The 23,525-nt window shown below is 36.7% G+C and overlaps 2 long non-coding RNA genes across 2 annotated transcripts; one reads left to right on the plus strand and one right to left on the minus strand.

Annotated features, from left to right (window-relative positions):
• Positions 1-3,181: 3,181 nt before the first annotated feature.
• LOC103927379 lies at positions 3,182-4,795 on the plus strand. The gene is made up of 2 exons (XR_664194.3): positions 3,182-3,679; positions 4,397-4,795. It is a non-coding gene; the product is annotated as an uncharacterized LOC103927379 (long non-coding RNA).
• A 373-nt stretch (positions 4,796-5,168) lies between these two features.
• LOC108865558 lies at positions 5,169-6,563 on the minus strand. The gene is made up of 2 exons (XR_007261101.1): positions 6,166-6,563; positions 5,169-6,063 (listed from the first exon to the last, which is right to left on the minus strand). It is a non-coding gene; the product is annotated as an uncharacterized LOC108865558 (long non-coding RNA).
• Between the last annotated feature and the right edge of the window lie 16,962 nt (positions 6,564-23,525).

The raw sequence follows: 23,525 nt of genomic DNA on the forward strand, positions 1-23,525 counted from the left end.
ATTAAATTTCAAAGAGAAAGAGTGCCTTCAAAAGCTTTTGAGCTTGCCTCTTCTCAGTTATGGAACCCTAGTTGCCAAACTATTTTTCATGCACAAAAATTCCCCATTGAGAAATAGGTTTGCATTGTTTACATGGTCTAGCTTTTAAGTTTCAAATCTTCATTTAGACCTAGTTTTAGGGTTCAATTTGGTTTCGTCCTTCAACTATTTGACTGGAGAAACTGCTTAATATGTGTTCAAATTGTTCTAGGAACGAGTTAAGAGAGATACTAACCACCACATGTTGATTTAGTGAAACTTGACATGGATGAGGCAGTTTCAACTATTTATAATGCACTTTGAATTGGGAGCTTTAATGAATGAAATGGGTTTGGGTTAAGTTTAATTTAACCAAAAATCACCCTATACTATTATTTAACCAAAAGAGTTTCATATTTAATTATAACGACAAAACTAATTTATATCACGTCTACACAGATTTAACACACATGGGCTGAATTAAAGTCCAAAATGAAATAATTTTTTTTTTCCACCCTTGCCCCAAACAGCAATCCCATTATGTCAGCCAATTCTGTTAGAAATAAACTTCTCTTTATTTACAAGTATGCCATTCTATCAGCAAGTTCCTTCTCCCTTTCTTTTTATTTTTTTTATTTTTTTAGCCGTTTGTTCTCTCATGGTTTTGCCTTTTTTTTTTTCCTTCTTGTTTTCTTCTTGTCGTCCTCCTTCCACTTGAAAGGGAATTAAAACCCAACGTGTGCGAAGGAAAGTGGCCACCTCCTCTTTTATTATTTATATATATTTTATATTATTATATTATTATTTATTTGTAATTAGGTGGTTCAGATTCTTTTGTTGATCAATCTCCACCCTTACTTTTGCTTGTCACTTAGAACCCACTTTCCTAGAATGCAGGAGCCACTTCCATTGGAAATTATCCCAGTTTCATTTTCACTTGGTGAGTTTTTGTAGATTTGCCCGTGGGGTCTCAACTCTTGACGGATAAAACAATGGTCTTATAGATTTGCCCGTAGAGCTTCGGTGTTTTCACCGGCTCAAATGTTTCCAACACCACCACCTTTTCCTCGTTATTTGTCTTTCTCGACAGTGTTGTTCGTGGCTTTCTTTTGTCCTAGCAACAACCTGAAAACAAATTAACAAAAAATGCATCGATATCGTACTAACAATTTGATACTTCATGTCTTCGAGTAAAAACAAGAAAGTAAACAAAATTATCAATTATAAACACTAAAGACTAACTATTTCTCAAATTGGACACGAGTACTGTCACTAATCTTAAATTGAAAACTGGTACCATCATTATTTCTAGATTGAACATTGACTATTCTAGTTCTAGAACTGAACATGAATATTATCACTATTTCTTAATATGAACACTGATACTATCACTATTTCTTAAACTGAGCACTCACTATTTCGTAAACTGAACACAAGTATTATCACTATTTCTTCTTAACAGTGATATTATCACTATTTCTTAAACTAAACACAGACTATTTTTAGAACTGAATCCAGGTATTGTCACTATTTCTTAAACTAACACTGACTATTTCTAGAGTTAAAAACTGGCTATTTATTAAACTGAACACTTGTATTATCATTATTTCTTAAAATGAACACTAATTATTTCTTGAATTAAACAAGGGTACTATCATTATTTTTTAAACTGAGCACTGATACTATCACTATTTCTTAAATTGAACCTTCACTATTTTGTAAACTGAGCATTTACTATTTTGAAAACTGAACACGAATATTATTACTATTTCTTAAACTGAATACTCACTATTTCGTAAGTTGAATATTGGTATTATCACTATTATTTAAACTTAACACTAATATTATCTCTATTTCTTAAATTGAATACTGACTAGTTCTTAAACTGAACACAAACTATTTTAGAACTGAACACAAGTACTGTCATTGTTTCTTAAATTAAACACTGATTATTTCTAAAATTGAAAGCTGACTATTTATTAAACTGCACACTAACTATTTCTCAAATTGAATAACAGTACTATCAATATTTCTTAAACTGAGCACTGATACTATCATTAATTTTTAAACCGAACAATGACTATTTCTATTATCATTATTTCTTAAACTGAACACTGCTACTATCATTATTTTTTTAAACTTAACACTTAATATTTCTTAAACTAAAAACGGGTATTGTCACTAGTTTTGAAACTGAATACTAGTAATATCACTATTTCACTAGTAGAAAAAAGCTCATCTACCACAGTGAATGCCTGTGATAGATTGCAATCCACCACGGGCACTGCGTCCGTTAGTAATCTGAATGTGAAAAAAAGTCTCAGTTTCTACCACAGGCTATGCCTGTTGTTAAATGTGATATAACCACAGATTGTGACCGTGGTAAATTGGGATCTAAAACCACGTGCACTATGGCCGTTGTGGATTACAGATAGGGGTGGGCAAGCGGGTAGAAGAACCGCGGGTTGGGGCGGGTAATCTAGGTTCGGGATGGGTATGGGCTAGTTCCAAATGTTTTAGAAAATAAGCGGGGCGGGCCAAGTCCTAAGCCCTAGAAAAACAAGGCCTCGGATCGACCCGTTTCTAATTATAATCAATGGTCGAGATTGAATGATAACCTATCATCTAATCTAAACCGTTAGACCATCTCTAACTGAAGGAGGGCCAGAGGGCTAGTTTTAGCCCTCTGGCTCTCCAAGAAATTAATATTTTAATAAACAATGCATGGCTATATTTCTTACCATCTCCAATCAAGGGCCAAAGGGCCATAGGGCTCGTTTTAGCCCTGTAAAAAAAAAACTATCTCCAACCGAGGGCCAAAGGGCCATAGGCCAAACATAATTTATTATTTAAATTTAAAAATTACAACAACTTAAATTTAAAAACTAGAACTTATATTTAAAAAGTACAACTTAAATTTAAAAACTACAAATTAAATTTTAAAACTACAACAACTTAAATTTATAGGAAAAAAATAAAAATTTAAAAACTCATGTTGTTTTTTGTTTTTTTTATTTTTTTTTTATTTTTTTATGTTGAATATTTTTGATTTAATGTTGTTTCTTGTTAATTAATTTAATTTAATATTTTTAATGGCTTAGGAAGTTATAGGAAAAAAAAATTCAAAAATAACGACTAGCTGACGTCACCTTGACGTCAGCTAGGTATCGTTGAGTTTGAAATTGTGGCCCGGCCTGGGGCTGACTGGCTGGCTCATTTGGGCCGGTCAGTTGGCCCTTTGGCCCTTTTTTGTCCAGTGGGGCCCACGAGCCCTTTGGCCTGACCCTCGGTTGGAGACGATTTTCGGGCTATTTTTGGCCTTCTAGCCCTCTGGACCCTTCAGTTAGAGATGTTCTTAGTTTCCACCCTAGTCCCAAGTCCAGGTATCCACTTTCCAAATTAATCTCACACTCACTCCCACCTATCCACCATCCGTCATTCCCTCGACTCTGACGAGATCTAAGAGAACCAGCCCATCATCGTCGCCGTGACCAACACAACGGCACCACCTATCCAACCATCCTCCTCGACGACATCCCACTCCTAGGACCCAGAGAACCCAGATCCTAGATCCCAGAACCTCAATTCTCTCATCTTCGACAACACCACCGACGTCGAGGACACTGCTACCAGCCTAGATTCTTTTTTTTGGTCGGCTACCGTAAGTCTACTTCTCCCATAATTCTGCCCAATATATTTTAAAATTTAATTTAATTTTTCCGAATTTTATTTTTATTGATGCGGAGGATCAGTAGCATGAATAATGAGATTTGATTAGAGACTAAATCTTTAGGTGGGAGTAATTTGATGAATGCATGAACATTTGGGTGAAGGAATTGTGGATCTATTTGGATGGGAGTGAGATTTGGGATTTGTGTTGGGATTTGGAGTGTTTGGTTATTGATCATGAAACCCTAGAAACGAAAAGCTAGGTCGGCTGGTTGGGATTGAGATTGGGATTTTTTTGAATTTAATTGAATCAAGAACTGCGTTTTCAGATTTGGTTTTTTTTTTTTTTTTGTTTTTTTTCTTCTTCTAGTTTTTGTTAGGGTTTCGTGTATGCTTATTTTGCTAGGTTGTATATATGTAAAATATGCTTATTTAACTATGTGCTGTTTGGAAAAGCAATTTATGCATTCTGAAGTAATAATAATTTTGTGAAATTAATGTGTTGTATGATTTTGTTTTATGTTCTTGAAATCGTTCCAGCTTGATAATTGTTAATTTGAGCATGCTATGTGTGTTGTGTGTGTGTGTGTGTTTTGTGGTTTAGTTATTATTATTTGATACTGGATTGCTTCTTGTAACGGTGAATGTAGATAATTCTCTTTTTATGTTTAGTGTGAGTGATTATCAAGTTGGTTTTTCTGGCTGCAAGTAAGTGAACCAGAGAAGTGGGGCTACTCTGCTAATTGGGAGAAAGTACTAGTCTTCTTCTTTGGAACCCAACATATGTAAGTACTTAATGCTTTCTTGATATTTTTCTATAGATTGCCCTTGAAAAATAGGGATGGCACCACTCTGCTGATTTGTTGTTATTAGTTATGGCTCTTATTGCGGATGTCATGTTTATGTTATTTTGGATTATTTGATTTTAGACTTTGAAATTTGGATGTCTTGGACTCTCGACTATTTTGTATGTTGGTTTGATCTTTAGATGTCTCTCGGATGTTATTTTGAATGTCTCGGATTTAATGTTTCGAACGATGTTGGACGATGTAATGTTGTTATTTTGGATGTATTGTTAATCTATGGACTTGGATGTTGGACTTTGTAATGTTTGGATTGGATGTGAATCTGTGCAGGGACTAGGGAGTGAATTTGTGCAAAATTTGCACACTATAGTGTGCACTGGTAGTGAATCTATGCAAATTTTAGTTTTATTTTTTATTTTTTAATAAACGAAAAAAAAAAACAAGGGACCAGTGGACGTTGTCCCTAGCTTGGCCTAACCCGTCTCTTCTAAGCCTGAGTCCGGTCTGGTCCCTTCAAAATTGGGCCCGGCCTGGCCCGTGCCCACCCCTAATTACAGATTGACCAAGTCTAATCCGTTATACAAAAATTTCCAAAAATATAAAATCATTTACTCTCTCTCTCTCTCTCTCTCTCTCTCTCTCTATATATATATATATAAAATTGCACATTTACTATGATTTAATAATTCCATAAAAAATCATGATTCAAATATTACAAACTATACACTAAAGCTAACAACAAAATCGATAAATTATACTAAGAAATACCAAACTACCCACAAAGTATCAAATACGCCTCTAATAACAAGAACATTATCACTTGAAGACTTAACATTTCTTTGGACACCTCCAAGCAAGGACATTCAGAATGAACTACTGCCCATAATGCTTGAGCCTCAACAATTGTTGCCTCTCTCTATCTGCATGGACATAAGCATATAGATCTATAGGTGGGAATATACATTAGATCTCAATCCAAATAATTATTGAACGGTACGGATTTATTGTTGTACCTTGTACTGTATCAAATATAATTCAATAGTAACTTGCAAATTGTATAACCCTGGGTTAATAAAAGAAAAAGTAAAAGAGAAAGAAGCGTTAAGACCTTTAAACTAATAAAAGATTAGTCGACGAAAGTTGTATTTAAAGAACAACATACCCGCATCCTTAAAATTGGAATCCTTAGATGCTTGAAGTTCAACAGTGCAAATATTGATCCCCATACTAAAATATTTGAGAATATCAAACACTAAATTCACTGATAACAGAAAACTTGATCCAAATTGTTCTTTAAAAAATGAAACTGCATAATAAATCTAAATCCAATTCTATCAGCCCACACTCAAATTCCCCTAATTTGCATAAAAAATGGAACAATAACATATCAAATTCAGCTAACCACCTCAGAATTCCCCTAATTCATACCTCCTTCAGCACGAATAAATTCGACATTCCCCTTCTCTGCATAACCCAGCCACTTGCAAAAACATCCATACCGGCAGCATAACCCAAATTTCAACCCGTTTTTCCTTCGTTTCTACTTCTATTAGTCACATAATAGCAGTTCCTTTACAAAATGGCAAAAAAAATTAGGGAAACAAAAATAAGCTCGAAGATAGCATCGTTGAGTCTTGGAGGACATCAAAATTGAAAATGAGAGCATGACTACCTGAGGGAGATCTTTCCCATAACAGGGCCGGACATTGCATCCAGCTCCCGGTGGTCGGCGTGAACTTTGGCATCGCGAAGACGGAAGCACGATGCGACGACTGCTAGGGTTTTCTTAGAGAGACGGTTGCGATTGCGAAGAAGGTGCGGGTCAATGTGGGGGGCGGGGTTGAAGGTTGGGGGTGGGACTTTGAGAGAGAAATGAGTAGTTTATTTCGAAGAAACTACCGATGGAAGCGAACGGGTGAGACTTGGTGGTTGGTGTCGTCAGATATGGAATTGGTATATTTTGGGAATTTTTCTAATAACAAATATCAGATTATATTATTATATTCGTTGATTAAATAAATAAATTACATCTACAACATTTATGAACTGTGGTTGATTTCAAAAAGGCACTGTGATTAAATTTAGGGTAAATCTCAATTTACTACTATCAAATTTTGTGGTTTTCAACATTTGGTATATGAAATTTTTTTTTATCCCAGAGTCATACTTAAAGTGTTAATTTTGAGACAGTTTCATGCATCGTTAGTCTGGATGTTAAGTTTCCCGTTAACTGATGACATGGTTCCTATGTGGACAATGACTGGGTGCCACGTGTCATTAGGAGGTCCACGTGGAAATTAAAATTTCAAAAAACCCAACATTTTAAACCATAACTGTGTACTACCTTCCTTCTTTCTTGCCAAATTTTTTTGAAAAAAAAAAAAAATTAAATAGGGAAAAAGCAACAACTTTCTATTCCAAATTTGTAAATTCAATTCCAAACAGACTTTCAATTCTAAATCTGCAAATTCATCCTTTAAACTACCAACTACCAACAAAGTTCATAACAAAGTTTCAAGGGTTCACAACAAAGTTCAATTGTTAACAACTTTCAACTCACAACGAAGTTCAATATTCCAAGTTGTACACCCTCCAATTCATAGGAAAGTATCAAAAGACCACAACTTTAACAACTAATGGGTCAATGTGTTCTTTCAAAATATAAGTACACAACTAAACCAAAATAAGAGTACCAAAAACACCAAAGATATGTCCAAAACACTAAAGATCTATCTGAAAGTTGTTTCCAAAAAAACTAAGGGTATATTCAACTATAACAAAATGAACCCTTAAACAATTTAAAGCATTAAAGCAGCATCATGAAACATTCCTCCTCCTTTTCTGACCTCTTGCAGTAGACTTTGAAGTGGTTTGATGATAGGAGCATATTTATGCGACTTAGTTAGCTTGTTTTCTTGCATTTAATTAGCTAAACTATGTTAATTATAGTGTTTAAAGTTATTTTTGTGCAATTTCAGGTTTTAGTGTCAAAGTATGCAAAAAGAAGCAATTTGGAGCATTCTAGAGCATTTTTGGGCCAAGATTGGATAGTGCAAGCATGGAGGCATGAGATGGACGAATTTGAAAGGCTTGAATTCAGTTAGGGAGCTGCAAGGGGGCCTAAAAACCTTATTTCTAGAAGGCTTTATCTATTCACACATGGTGCCTAATTCCTACCTTGTCTCCTAGCCGTCCTACCTTGTCTCCTACCTTGTCCTAGCCGTCCTACCTTGTCTCCTAGCCGTCCTACCTTGTCCTAGCCGTCCTACCTTGTCTCCTAGCCGTCCTACCTTGTCTCCTACCTTTCCTAGCCCTATAAATAAAGCTTTGCAGCAAGGCACTAAGGGGGATCACTCATTCACCCAATTTTCGTCCATTCATCTAGCCACACCATTCTACACATCCTAAAATCCCAGAAACACAATTCCAGCCACTTTTACCACCTTTGCCGTAACCTTCCATCCAAGCAACCATTCATCCACCATAGCCGCACCTTCCCACCACCATAACCACCTTGTGCCACCACCATTGAAGGAGAGGAGGAGTAGTGCCGTGCAGTCCAAAGGAAGGAAGAAACCTTGCATATGCAATCTGCAACTATTGGAGTGTTTGGAGTTCTTTCTTCTCTTGTATCTGTTTTCATGTTTAATTTAACTTGTTATTCAATTATGTTAAACATGTGGAACTAATTTCCTTTTAGTTAGAGGCGAATTTGAAGCCATGGACATATGTTGGTTATGATTTGATTTACTCCAGTTATGAATTCATGAACTTTAGATGTGGTTTACTTTTCTGTTTTGATTAAGAACTTGTTTATGTATGTGGGTTGAGGGTCGACACTTAATTTGCATGCCTAAACTTGATGCTAGGATATAAGGGAATTTCACCTAATCGTTATGAACTTATTTTCATGAGTAGTAAAAATCGCTAGTCACGATTGTGTTTAGTAAACCCTAGGCTGGATTAACATGCGTATTCCATAGTTATGAATGACTAGTCGATGTTTATGATTTCCGTTGAACTTAATGATCTTTGTTAAATGTCTCTATCATGCGTATTCCATAGTTAGGGACTTTGATTAGGAATAATTTGGTTGTAATGCGTATTCCATTCAATCCAATGAATCTAGGGAAATCTAAAAGTTAATTTAAGCGGACCTAATTAACTTGGAGCATTGTCGTTCATCGTTTGTTGAAGTCATAACTGGGAATCAAATTATATGCATATGTTCATGTGTGGATAAGGAACCCTCTAACTAGTTTCTCATCATTCTATTTCATAAAAATCGGTTTTAGAATCTGTTTTGTTTCCAAGTTTTTATTTTAATTTTAAATTCGTCAAAACCAATCCCCCATTTATTTTAAAGTGTTAGATTAGTTAGAAATACATTTAGTTTGTGTTTTTAAGAGTCTTGAGTCAAGTTACAACTTAATTTCGTCCAAATTTGTGTTTGTATTCAAAACTGCCCAGAAAGTGGTTTTTAGGCAGATTTGAGTGTGTTTGTGCTGTTTTGAGTCTTTTAGTTTGTTTGAGTGTTTTAAATTTTAGGTTTGCATTCATTAAGTCTAGTTTAGTGTTCTAAATATTGTTTTTACGTTTTTGAGTCAATTTCACATTGATTAGCATCCCTAGTTAATCCCCGGTCTAGAACGATCCCTATTTGCTCATATACTACAATTGTCATCCATAGGGTTTAATTTGTGTGTCAAGTTAATTCTCGCATCAAATTTTGGCGCCGTTGCCGGGGATTAGCAAAATTGCTAATCCCTTGTGTTTTTGCCGTATGTTTTTAGTGTAATTTACCTAGTTTTCTTATTTTGTTTTGTTTTCTTGGTTTAGGTACTAGTGCATGACGCGGAGTTCTCAAACTGTGCATGCACATATCTTGGACTTTAACGACGATTTTGAACGTGATTTGAGAAGAAAGAGGAGGCATCCCGAACCTAGTGAACCTAGTTCAAGTTCAGAGGCCGAATCTGAGTTTGAAGAAGTGGAAGAAGAAGTTATGGCAGCGGACAATCGGACCATTAAAGAGCTTTCGGCCTCGGGGTTGGCCAATGCCGCACCATTATGCGTTCAATACCCCGCGGCTGCCCAAGGCAAGACCGATGAATTCGAGTTGAAATCAAGCTTGTTGCACCACATTCCGAAATACCATGGGCTTTCCATGGAAGATCCCAACAAGCATCTCAAGGAGTTCGAGGTTGTTTCTTCGAGCATGACACCCATAAATGTCGATGGGAACATTCTGATGATGAAGGCTTTTCCATTCTCACTTTTGGAAAAGGCGAAGGATTGGCTGTACGAGTTAGCACCCGGAACGGTTACATCTTGGGATAGTATGAAAAGAGCTTTCTTGGAGAAGTTTTTCCCAACTTCAAGAGTCATTCTCTTGAGGAAACGGATTAGTGGCATCCAACAAAATCAAGGTGAATCGTTTCCTTCTTATTATGAACGTTTTAAATCACTTGTTGCTTCTTGTCCACAGCATCAAATGAAGGAGGAGCTGCTCATTCAATACTTCTACGAAGGACTCCTTCCCATGGAACGCCAAATGCTTGATGCCTCGGCGGGAGGTGCGTTGGTGGATAAAACTCCGGGGGATGCAAAAGTTCTAATTGCCAACCGAGCACATAATGCACAACAATACGAAGGTGTTGGACAAAGAGACCCCCCACGGCCACAAGTGAATGAGGTAAGTTCTATGCCCGAAATTCAATCCCAATTAGCTAACCTTACTTCTATTGTTTCTCAGTTGGCCGAGGGAATGAAGATTCATGGACCAAGTGTGTGTGGCGTGTGCTCTATGCAAGGATATGCCAACGATCAATGCCCTCAATTGATTGAGAATGGGGGTTGGGAATCTGCCAATGCCGTGGGTTTTGGGAACCAAAATCAACCACGCCATGATCCATGCTCTAATACCTACAATCCGGGGTGGAGGGACCATCCAAATTTCAAATGGTGGGATCCTCAACAACCCCAACAACAAGGAGGATTTAGGCAGCAACCACCGGGCTTTTATACAAAGCCATTCGTCCCCAATCAAAACCAAGTGCAATCTGCCCCAACAACCTCAGGTATGTCTTTGGATAATGATCAAGTTGTTAAGTTACTTACTACTTTGACGCAGGAAGTACAAACTCAAAATAAGGAGAAACAAATCCAAGACAAACGGGTGGATAATTTGGAGAAGCAAATGGGTCAAATTGCCGAGTTTATGGGGCAAATTGGAGAACAAGGCAGATTGCCTAGTTCAACCGTTATGAACCCGAATGGAGGATTTGAAACCGCTAAGGCCATCATGTTGAGAAGTGGTAAACAGGTTGGAACGGACTCAAATACATCCAAATCAAGTCAAGATGAGGAGGACAAGTTGCTGCAAGAAGAAGCACAGGGAGCAAAGCCCACGGCCAAGGATGACCAAACCTTGCCGAATTCATCTAGTCCTCCTAAACCGTCCCAAACCACCAAGGTAAGTCCCAATTCGACTTTTTCTAGTTCTATTCCACTAAATGTGCCCTTTCCTGGCAGGTTTAGGCAATCAAAGAAGGAAGAAGCCGAGAAGGACATTCTAGAGACCTTTCGAAAAGTTCAAGTCAATATCCCGCTCCTTGATGCGATTAAGCAAGTCCCGAGGTATGCTAAGTTTTTAAAAGAACTTTGTACAACAAGGAGAAGGATTTCAAACAAAGAGGTGGTTCAAGTAAGTGAAAATGTCTCTGCTGTGTTACAAAGGAAATTACCCCCTAAATGCAAAGATCCGGGTAGTTTTACAATTCCGTGCGTTATTGGTAATACTAAGTTTGAACAATGCATGTTAGACTTAGGGGCTTCGATTAATGTTATGCCATACTCTATTTATGCATCTATGAACTTAGGTGAGCTTAAAAATGATGGTGTGATAATTCAATTAGCCGATCGTTCTAATGCATATCCAAAGGGTGTTTTGGAAGATGTTTTGGTACAGGTTGGTAACTTGATTTTTCCAGCGGATTTCTACGTGCTTGACATGGAGGATTCACCCCATTCCACCCCATTGCCGATTCTATTAGGGAGGCCCTTCATGAAAACAGCGCGCACCAAGATAGATGTGTTTAAAGGAACTTTAACGATGGAATTTGATGGGGAAGTCATTGATTTCAATCTTTCTGAAAGTATTAAATTTCCTAAGGACGGTCATTCTTGCTTTTCTATTGATATAATTGATGATTTGGCGCATGATTTTCTCGATTCTTTGGAGAGGGATACACTTGAAACAACAATTGCACAAGGAATTGGGCAAAAATCTGGTTTTGCCGTGCCTAGAAGTGTGGAGGAGGCCGAGATAGTGGCTGCCCTTGAGTCACTACCTCAACACCATGGTAAACCTTCTAACCCAATTTCAATTTCAGTTTCCACTAATAAGTTGTTACCCTCAGTGATTCAGGCACCTGTACTTGAGCTTAAACCGTTGCCCGATCATTTAAAGTACGTCTTTCTGGGAGACAACGAGACATTGCCCGTCATTGTCTCCTCATCACTCACGGCCATAGAGGAGGAGAAGTTGATCCGAGTGTTGAAAGAGCACAAGACGGCCATTGGGTGGACTTTGGCCGATATTAGGGGAATTAGCCCGACTACGTGCATGCATCGCATACTTCTAGAGGAGGGGGCTAAACCAACTCGAGAGGCTCAGCGCCGTCTCAACCCTCCAATGATGGAAGTTGTAAAAAAGGAGATTATCAAACTTCTTGATTGTGGAGTGATTTATCCGATCTCTGATAGTCGTTGGGTATCACCGGTGCAATGTGTTCCAAAGAAGTCCGGAGTGACAGTGGTGAAGAATGCCGAGAATGAGCTTGTGCCAACCCGTATCCAAACAGGTTGGAGAGTGTGCATTGATTATAGGAAGCTCAACGCTACCACAAGGAAGGACCACTTCCCTTTGCCGTTCATTGATCAAATGCTTGAAAGGTTAGCCGGTCATTCTTTTTATTGTTTCCTTGATGGTTATTCTGGATATAATCAGATTGTCATAGCGCCGGATGACCAAGAAAAGATAACTTTCACATGCCCCTTTGGTACTTTTGCTTATCGTCGCATGCCTTTTGGTTTATGCAATGCTCCGGCCACGTTTCAAAGGTGTATGGTAAGTATCTTTTCAGATTTTGTGGAAAAGATTATTGAGGTATTTATGGATGATTTCAGTGTGTTTGGTGATTCATTTGATGGTTGTTTGGAAAATCTCACAATAATTTTGAAACGATGTGTAGAAACTAACCTTGTGCTTAATTGGGAAAAATGTCACTTTATGGTTAGACAAGGCATAGTTCTAGGGCATATTGTTTCAGAAAGAGGAATTGAAGTGGATAAATCGAAAATAGATCTTGTACGCTACTTACCCTCTCCTACTTCGGTTCGAGAGTTCGTTCGTTTCATGGTCATGCAGGATTCTATAGGCGATTTATCAAGGACTTCTCCAAGATCTCAAACCCTCTTTGCCGTCTCCTCCAGAAAGATGTGGCGTTTGACTTCAACGAGGAGTGTGAGAAGGCGTTCAATCACCTCAAAGAAATGCTAACTTCGGCCCCTATCATAGTTCCACCGGATTGGAGCCTTCCTTTTGAGCTTATGTGCGATGCTTCCGATTATGCATTAGGAGCTGTTTTGGGATAAAGGAAGGAAAAGAGGCTGCATGTTATCTATTATGCCTCTCGGACTTTAAATGATGCACAATTGAATTATTCTACCACTGAAAAAGAACTTCTTGCTGTTGTATTTGCTTTAGATAAATTCCGTTCTTATTTGCTTGGTACTAAAGTTATTATTTATACTGACCATGCAGCATTGAAGTATTTGTTCACCAAGAAGGAGGCCAAACCACGACTCATTCGTTGGATGCTTCTTCTCCAAGAGTTCGATATCGAAATCCGGGACAAGAAGGGAAGTGAAAACGTGGTGGCTGACCACTTGAGCCGTATGGTGCATGAGGAGGATGCCGTGCCTATCATAGAGACATTCCCAGATGAGCAACTGATGTCCGTCAAGGTAAGTGAACCGTGGTATGCTGATTTGGTGAATTATTTGGTGTCTAAACATGTTCCTAGTGAATTACTTAAACACCAATGTGATAAATTGAAGAAAGAGGCACGGTTTTATGTGTGGGATGACCCGTATTTATGGAAATATTGCCCTGAGCAAGTTATACGTAGGTGTGTGCACGATTCTGAGTTTAATGCTATTCTAACCTTTTGTCACACTTATGCTTGTGGGGGACACTTTGGCACTCAAAGAACAGCACTTAAGGTGTTAGAATGTGGTTTCTATTGGCCTACCATCTTTAGGGATGCTAGAACATTTTGCATGTCTTGTGATAGATGCCAAAGAACGGGCAATATTGGTCCTAAACAACAAATGCCGCAAACCCCCATTTTTAGTGTTGAAATCTTTGATGTTTGGGGTATTGATTTTATAGGTCCCTTTCCTTCGTCACATGGGTTTTTTTATATATTGCTTGCTGTGGACTATGTGTCGAAATGGGTGGAAGCAAAAGTCACCCAAACTAATGATTCTCGAGTGGTTGCATATTTTGTGATAACTAACATTTTTGCAAGGTTTGGAATGCCACGAGTGCTAATTAGTGATGGAGGTTCCCATTTTTGTAATCGAACCATCGAGGCGTTGCTCAAGAAATACAATGTCACGCATAAAGTGGCCACACCTTATCATCCTCAAACGAGCGGGCAAGCCGAGGTTTCGAATAGGGAAATCAAGCAGATTCTTGAGAATACCATGGGGCCTACAAGGAAGGATTGGAGTTTGCGCTTAAACGATGCATTGTGGGCGTATTGCACTGCCTACAAAACCCCCATTGGGATGTCACCTTTTCGGCTCATCTATGGGAAGCCATGCCATCTTCCCGTCGAATTAGAGCATCGTGCACATTGGGCCATCAAAACGTTCAATATGGACCTTGATGCCGCAGGTTTACATAGGAAGCTTCAATTGTGTGAGCTTGATGAAATCCGAAATAAAGCATATGAGAATGCCCGGATTTACAAGGAGAAAACGAAGGCATTCCATGACAAGATGATTCGTGCCAAGACGTTCTCTATTGGGCAGAAAGTGTTGTTGTTCAATTCTCGCCTTCGGTTGTTTCCGGGTAAGTTGCGTTCCAAATGGGTTGGTCCTTTTATTGTCACTAATGTTTTCCCTCATGGTGCAGTGCAAATCAAAAGTTCAAGGACGCAGCAAGAATTCAAAGTGAATGGGCATCGATTGAAGCCCTATTACGAGACGTTTGAGGAGCATGTCGTGGAGGAGGTACCCCTCCATGCCGTGGAACCTAGGCAAGCTTAAACGGAGGTACCGTCCGGCTGGAAGACATTAAAGCAAGCGCTTCTTGGGAGGCAACCCATGTGTTGAAACACGAGAAGAAGGAACTTTCACTCCAAACCCAGATTTGCGTCCCTAACCTATCTCTTTATTGCTATTACTTTGCCATTTGTGTTATGTTTGCTAGTTGTGTTAGTTGATTGTTTTTGTGTTAATCTAAGTTTGAAACATTGAGGAAAATGTTTGGTTTAAGTGTGGGGGGGTAAACAAGCTGTTTTTGCATGAAATTCGTGGGATTTTATCACCTATCACTTCACATGTTGTTTCTCACTGTTTTAAAGTGTTTTTAGTGTGTTTTAGTGTCATATAACAGAAAACCCTAGAAAAATTCGAAAAAGTTTGAAAAATACCAAAAAGAGTCGTTTTTGAGTCATTTTTGTGTTTTAGGGTACCTTCCAACACAATGATGAGGATTTGGTTTTTAATTGCATAACTGTTGAAGTAAGTTACAAACATGGATGAAAGTTTGATATGCTCTTTGGTTTATGCTTAGTTGTAATTATAGTTCATGAATTCACATGTAATCAAAATAAAAATTAGTTTTTGTAACATGCTTGAAGGAAGAAACTCAAACTAACGCTACAACCCTGAGAGACTTGAGCTTTTAATATTCTTTGGAGAGTTGATAATCTGTGCATTTGTTGTCTTCTAAAGTCGTTGCATGATCTCATTATTCTTTGCTTGGTTACTACTTAGAAGGCGTTTCATCATTTAGTTCCAAATACTAGAACTCATGCCCATTTCATTCAAAGCATAAAATTGATTAGCATAACACATAACAAGATGAAGTTGTTAGTGAACCAAGAGCCAAATAGCCGTACCCCATGTTCATTTGTTTTGTAGGTTTAAGCCCCGTTGAGCCTTGTTTAGCCTATGTTCTTTGTTAACCCACGTTATCCTTACTTAGCCTAGAATAGGACCATCCATGCCTTTGTTCTTAAAGCATAGTGAACATGACTTAGAATGAATTCCTTTTGATTATTCTTGTGCAGAAAAACAAGTGTGGGGGAAGGGATTTATGTGTGGGAATTTGTGCCAAAAACAAGAATTGGGCACGAGAAAAGAGAAAAAAAAATGTGTGAAAAGAATGAAAAAGAGGTCAAAATAAGTGAGAAAGAACTCACAAGTGTTGGTTGTTGAAGAAAGGGTCCAAAAAGTTAAATTAGACCCTAAGTATTGTGTATTTCATCCCCTTGTGTGTCTAAATGATTTTCTGCACGCAAAAGTGAATTCTAAGTGTCAAGTTCATTACTTGTTTGCTATCGCTTTAAGAACTTTTGTTTATCCTTAACCTCTCTTTGTTAGCCAATACCCCTTAGCCCCGTTACAATCCTTAACTTCTATCTTGAGTGTTATGTATTCCAATATGTGGAGTTTGGGATTGGTTTGAGCATATGGTGTCCCTGGTTCTCGCATCTAAGTAGTAGCATTCCATTCATGAGATCATATCTATAAATGCTTAATCATTCTAGAAAAATGCTTCTTTTGTTATAACATGTGTGAGCGTTTGTTTTCATGTTTACATCAATCTTCTCACATATACTTAGTATAGGGAGTGTAGTTAGAAAATCTGTGTGAAAATAAGAGTGTATCCAGTAAGGAATTGAGTGGATTCTCTAAGGCATGTTACTACGTCCATAATGTTGTTTTAAACGATTAAATGTGAGCTAGTGAATGGTAACTATGATTAAGTATATGCTCAAGAGTAGGGATGACTAAAATCTGTGGGAATAATGATCTTTGGCATGTTATGTATCGTTGGAAATCCCTGAAGCAAATGTTGGAAGGTTAGGTTATGTTTTGTTTGTTTTGTTTTGCTCGAGGACTAGCAAAAGCTAAGTGTGGGGGAAATTGATAGGAGCATATTTATACGACTTAGTTAGCTTGTTTTCTTGCATTTAATTAGCTAAACTACGTTAATTGTGTTTAAAGTTATTTTCGTGCAATTTCAGGTTTTAGTGTCAAAGTATGCAAAAAGAAGCAATTTGGAGCATTCTAGAGCATTTTTGGGCCAAGATTGGATAGTGCAAGCATGGAGGCATGAGATGGACGAATTTGAAAGGCTTGAATTCAGTTAGGGAGCTGCAAGGGGGCCTAAAAACCTTATTTCTAGAAGGCTTTATCTATTCACACATGGTGCCTAATTCCTACCTTGTCTCCTAGCCGTCCTACCTTGTCTCCTAGCCATCCTACCTTGTCTCCTACCTTCTCCTAGCCGTCCTACCTTGTCTCCTAGCCGTCCTACCTTGTCTCCTACCTTTCCTAGCCCTATAAATAAGGCTTTGCAGCAAGGCACTAAGGGGGATCACTCATTCACCCAATTTTCGTCCATTCATCTAGCCACACCATTCTACACATCCTAAAATCCCAGAAACACAATTCCAGCCACTTTTACCACCTTTGCCGTAACCTTCCATCCAAGCAACCATTCATCCACCATAGCCGCACCTTCCCACCACCATAACCACCTTGTGCCACCACCATTGAAGGAGAGGAGGAGTAGTGCCGTGCAGTCCAAAGGAAGGAAGAAACCTTGCATATGCAATCTGCAACTATTGGAGTGTTTGGAGTTCTTTCTTCTCTTGTATCTGTTTTCATGTTTAATTTAACTTGTTATTCAATTATGTTAAACATGTGGAACTAATTTCCTTTTAGTTAGAGGCGAATTTGAAGCCATGGACATATGTTGGTTATGATTTGATTTACTCCAGTTATGAATTCATGAACTTTAGATGTGGTTTACTTTTCTGTTTTGATTAAGAACTTGTTTATGTATGTGGGTTGAGGGTCGACACTTAATTTGCATGCCTAAACTTGATGCTAGGATATAAGGGAATTTCACCTAATCGTTATGAACTTATTTTCATGAGTAGTAAAAATCGCTAGTCACGATTGTGTTTAGTAAACCCTAGGCTGGATTAACATGCGTATTCCATAGTTATGAATGACTAGTCGATGTTTATGATTTCCGTTGAACTTAATGATCTTTGTTAAATGTCTCTATCATGCGTATTCCATAGTTAGGGACTTTGATTAGGAATAATTTGGTTGTAATGCGTATTCCATTCAATCCAATGAATCTAGGGAAATCTAAAAGTTAATTTAAGCGGACCTAATTAACTTGGAGCATTGTCGTTCATCGTTTGTTGAAGTCATAACTGGGAATCAAATTATATGCATATGTTCATGTGTGGATAAGGAACCCTCTAACTAGTTTCTCATCATTCTATTTCATAAAAATCGGTTTTAGAATCTGTTTTGTTTCCAAGTTTCTGTTTTAATTTTAAATTCGTCAAAACCAATCCCCCATTTATTTTAAAGTGTTAGATTAGTTAGAAATACATTTAGTTTGTGTTTTTAAGAGTCTTGAGTCAAGTTACAACTTAATTTCGTCCAAATTTGTGTTTGTATTCAAAACTGCCCGGAAAGTGGTTTTTAGGCAGATTTGAGTGTGTTTGTGCTGTTTTGAGTCTTTTAGTTTGTTTGAGTGTTTTAAATTTTAGGTTTGCATTCATTAAGTCTAGTTTAGTGTTCTAAATATTGTTTTTATGTTTTTGAGTCAATTTCACATTGATTAGCATCCCTAGTTAATCCCCGGTCTAGAACGATCCCTATTTGCTCATATACTACAATTGTCATCCATAGGGTTTAATTTGTGTGTCAAGTTAATTCTCGCATCATTTGAGAAGCTTGAGTTGTCTGAGATGAAGGTTGTGGAGCTTCCCGAGTGCATGGCTGTGATGATTGAGAGGGTTGTGATGCCTTAGATGTTGAGGCCTAAGTAATGAACCCATAAAACATTAGCACTCACATATACTACTCTTCACAAATAACAAATTCACTTAAGAAATGAAAAATCAACAAAAAATATCAAAATTATACCTCATTTTTCTTGCTTTTTCTTCCTTTTTTCTTCCTTTTCATCACCTTCATCATCTTCATCACATTGATTATTAGCATTGAGAGGACCATCTTCAGCCTCATCTCCACTTCCTTGTCCTCCCTCAGTTGCTTCAGCCTCATGTTCATCATCACCATTGTAGGCTATGTCATTCAAAAGAAATAGCGGTTTTTCTAAGTGATCAGCACCCCCTTTTGCTCTACCCTTCTTCAATTTTGATCCACTTCCCATTGTAATCGAAATTGCCACCCTCGATTCATGAATATCTTTTATAGTGACACCTTTTTTAATATGCCACTCTCATCTAGATTCATTAAAAGCTTATGTTTCATGGCAACTTGTTTCAGACTTAGAAGTTCTAGGTACATTTCTATTTCCCTAGTCCCTGAAACATACTTGCACATTTTACCCACATCTTGGTCCTGTTCAATAAGCCTTAATCCCTCCCTATAAGACATCCTTGGAATCCTATAGTGATACAAGATAAACCCGTCATATCCTAACTCCTTAATCATTTCATCAATCTCGAAAAAAGACATGAAGTCTTTGTCTACGTAATCAAACCAAGCCTCAAACCCTCTCGTATATGCATTTCAGACCACTTCCCATCGTGGTTAATTTTAAGGGTAAATAATTCAGGCATGCTTGGAAAGTCAAGGAAAAAAGTTTTAAAACCCAAAAAGTTAACCTAAAACACTAACTTGTAGGACCATGAGGACAAAAAGGTGAAAACAAAACCATTGGGACCATGAATACATGATTTTTTAAGGTTGTAATTGACACCACGAATGAAGACAAAACCACATACACATTGAAAACAATTAACAATGCAAGAAACCCATTACAAAACACAATTCCAGAAACCATATATAAAACAAAAGGGATTGGAACTCACAAATTTGTTTTTTTTTTTTTTTTGAATTTTTAATTTCCACGTGGACCCCTTAATGACACGTGGCGCCCCGTCATTGTCCACATAAGCACCACATCATCAGTTATAGGGAGACTTAACAGCCAGACTAACGGATGTATGAGACTATCCCAAAATAACACTTTAGGTATGACTCTGGGACGAGAAAAACTTCATGTACTAAATGTTGAAAACTACGAAACTTGAGGATAGTAATTGAGATTTACCCTTAAATTTATTTAAACAACCGGCTACCCTTGTGGTCATATCAATTAAATACAATGGGCTTTTGATGTGGTAGAAACTAACACACAAATTAAACCCTATAAATTATGCAATTGTAGTACGAGTAAGTAGGGATCGTTTTATTCCGGGGATTAGAAGGGATGCTAATCAACACAAATTAAACTTATAAAATTGAAAACTAAGTTAAACTAACAACAAAACAATGACTGGGGGGGGGTGGATTTTGGACGAATTTAATAAAAACAAGAGTAAATGGTAGAAATTAAATTAAGTTGTGAATGAAATATAGATGAAAGAATAGCTAAAGGATTCTTCTCCACACATAAATCATTTGTATACAAATCGATTTCCAGTTATTTTTTCTATAAATCAAGAACGACAATGCCCTAAATTAATCGTGAATAGCACTAATTAACTCTCAAATTTTTCTAAGGTCATTGAATTGGACTCAACGACGCAACCAAATTATTCTTCTCAAGTTCCCTAACTATGAAAAGCATGATAGAGATACATCTTGAAGATCATTAAGTTCTGTGAAAATCATATGCATTGACAAAACATTCGTAACTATGAAAAGCATGATACTCCTACTAAGAATTTACTTAACTTAATCATGACTAGTGACTTTTACCACTTACAAATATAGGTTCATAATGATTAGGTGAAATTCCCATATATTCTAGCATCAAATCCCTGCATGCAACTAAGTGTGCACCCTTAATAAACATATAAGAATAAGTTCTCTATAAAGTAAACAAGTAAATCGCATTCATGTTTTATGAAACAATAACTGGATGTAATCAATTTATATAAAACATATGATCATGGCTTCGAATTCACCTCTAGCTAAAAGGAAACTTAGTTACACATGTTCATCATAACTGAAAAGCAATCTAAAATAAATATTGAAACTTAAAACAAAGAGAGAAAAAGAACTCTGAAAACTCCAACAACTTCAATGGATGAATGGAAGGCGCAACACACTCTAAATCGCTGCAGGAATTTTATATATATAGGGGGAACGACTGAATCCAAGGAGGAAAAAGTTTTAGCATTTTGAATTATTTTAGGACTCTAAGAATCAGGTAGAGAGTGTTGGAATGTGATTAGGATTCCTCCTTGTAGCTGGAGATAAGATAAAATAAGATTGGATAAGATAGGATAAGATAAAATAATGTTCCTTTCCAACTAGGATTCCTGTTTTTTGTGTAATTCTTTGCCTTCCAAGCCTCAACTTTAATTTCTCCATATTTTAGCACATATCTAACACCATTTAAACACCAGAAATGTCCAGCCCATATGCTATCCACGCATGCTATCCAATCTAAGTCCAAAACTGCTCCAAATTGCTCCAATTAGCTATTTATTGTCATCTTTACCAACTGGACCTATAATAATACGAAAATAACTTAAATTACTGCAATAAATGGAAATTAACTAAATAAATGTAAAGAAATAAAATAACAAAGTCGCATAAATATGCTCCTATCAGCTTTACTCGCATGTTATTATTTTAATATTTTCTATTACGGGCCAGTTTTGCCCATTGTTAAAACCATTTATTTACTACGAACTTTCAATGTCCGTGGTAAAATTGGGTTTTCTACAACGGGTCCTTTATGCCCGTGGTGAATTAATTGTGGTAGATTTGACAGTCTTGTAAATTTCTTAAACTGAATACTAGTACTATCATTATTTTTTTAAACTGAATACTGACTATTTCTACAATTGAACGTGTATATTATCACTATTTATTAAATTGAACACTGCTATTATAACTTTTTTTTTTAAACTTAACACTAACTACTTAAACTGAAAACAAGTATTATCATTATTTCTGAGGCTGAATTCTAGTAATATCACTATTTCTTAAACTAAATACTAGTACTATCACTATTTCTTAAACTTAATACTGACTATTTCTAGAACTCAATATTGATACTATCACTATTTATGTAACTTAACATTGACGTTACCACTATTTCTAGAACTGAACACTACCACTATTTCTAAAACTAAATATTGCCACACCATTTTTAGAACTAAATTTGAAAGTATCAATTTTGAGGAAGCTGCATGAAAAGGAAGCGCATGAGGAGAGAATTAAACTTTTCATTTAGTTTGAGAACTAAAATTTCGTAAATAGTGTTAGAAAAATGAAAAAAAAGAAAAACAAGAACTTTAGACATCGATAATTGTATGCAACAAAATAACTTCTACAATCATCTTTCTTTTCAGGTAGTATGATTGCATTATGGTCAACAAGGGCTTGCAGGCTGTTTAGTCATGCAGTCACTGAACTCCATTGGTGAGAAAATGACATAGTAAGTACAAATAAAAGTTAAAATATTCAAATCCAATTAATTCATAATTCAATTATAAGTTACAAAAAAGCGACGCTTTGATAAAAGAAGGGCATGATCCCGCAAATATATATTTTGTTTTATGCGAACAAACAGAAAGGATTGTGCGATTGTTAACTACACAAAATTTTATTTGAGAAAAGAAAAATGCAATAAAGTTCTAAATCTCATCTTCTGCAATTCTACATAGTGCAAAGCTACTCGATCAAAAAGAAAATGATTGTATTTTGATGGAGTGTCAGTTCTTACCAAGGATTAGTCATTTGGTAATATTCTTGAATCTTTGTGTTGATACTTCTGCTACAATAACCTGTACACAAAGCCCAGATACAAGTTAGGTTTTCTGTCATCTGCAGTTAATTTCTAGCTAGGTCCATTTATCTTGCCCCGCTTGTACAATTTGTACCATTTGCCATTTATCCATTTTTTTTTAGCCTGGAATTAGAGTTAAAGTACTGTTTGACAACCTTCGGGGCCTTGCCCCATCCCCCAACACCAAATAACAAGGACTTTGTCACAGCTACCAAGTTACAAAACCAGGCACCAATTGTAATAAACAGATTACGATCATCTAAAGTTTCAGATGCATTTAATATATATATATATATATATATATATATATATATATATATATATATATATATATATATATATATATAAGGAATTGTTATTGCTACTCCAAAAATCTCATTCTACACTCTAAACTTTTTATATTTGGAAAGAAAAATACACTTGTGAGGAGTGTAGTATGAGATTTTTGAAGTACCAATAACAATTTTCTATATATATATATATATATATATATATATATATAATATGGAACCAATCCATTTATAACTAGTAAATGGCCAATTAGTAATGAATTAAACTCCTATGCTTCTGGGTAGTTTGGATATATTAGTTAATCCAACATCTTATGTGCACATTTCACACAAATACATCTTCATCAACGGGTTCAAAAACTAGACTGCTTTGCTTTCAAACAATTAGGCGTGCGCCTAATTAACAGGCGATGAGATGATGCTTGCTATACTGCACACTTGTGGTCCAAATCAAAACTCAAACCGCAAAAAATAAGCAATAACAAAGTCATCAACAACGTGATTTGAACAGAAAACAATTTGATTTCGGAAAACTCACCACCAATAGCAGTAAAACGGTGGAGGAGACACGAAAAGGCTACGCTTTGGCAGCCCGAGAAGAAGATAGAGGTTTTATGCGAGAAGGCTACGCAT

Source organism: the organism of the source record quoted next, unplaced genomic scaffold (assembly GCF_019419815.1).
Source record: "Pyrus x bretschneideri cultivar Hongxiangsu unplaced genomic scaffold, Pyrus_bretschneideri_v1 Contig36, whole genome shotgun sequence".
Taxonomy (NCBI): Eukaryota; Viridiplantae; Streptophyta; class Magnoliopsida; order Rosales; family Rosaceae; genus Pyrus; species Pyrus x bretschneideri.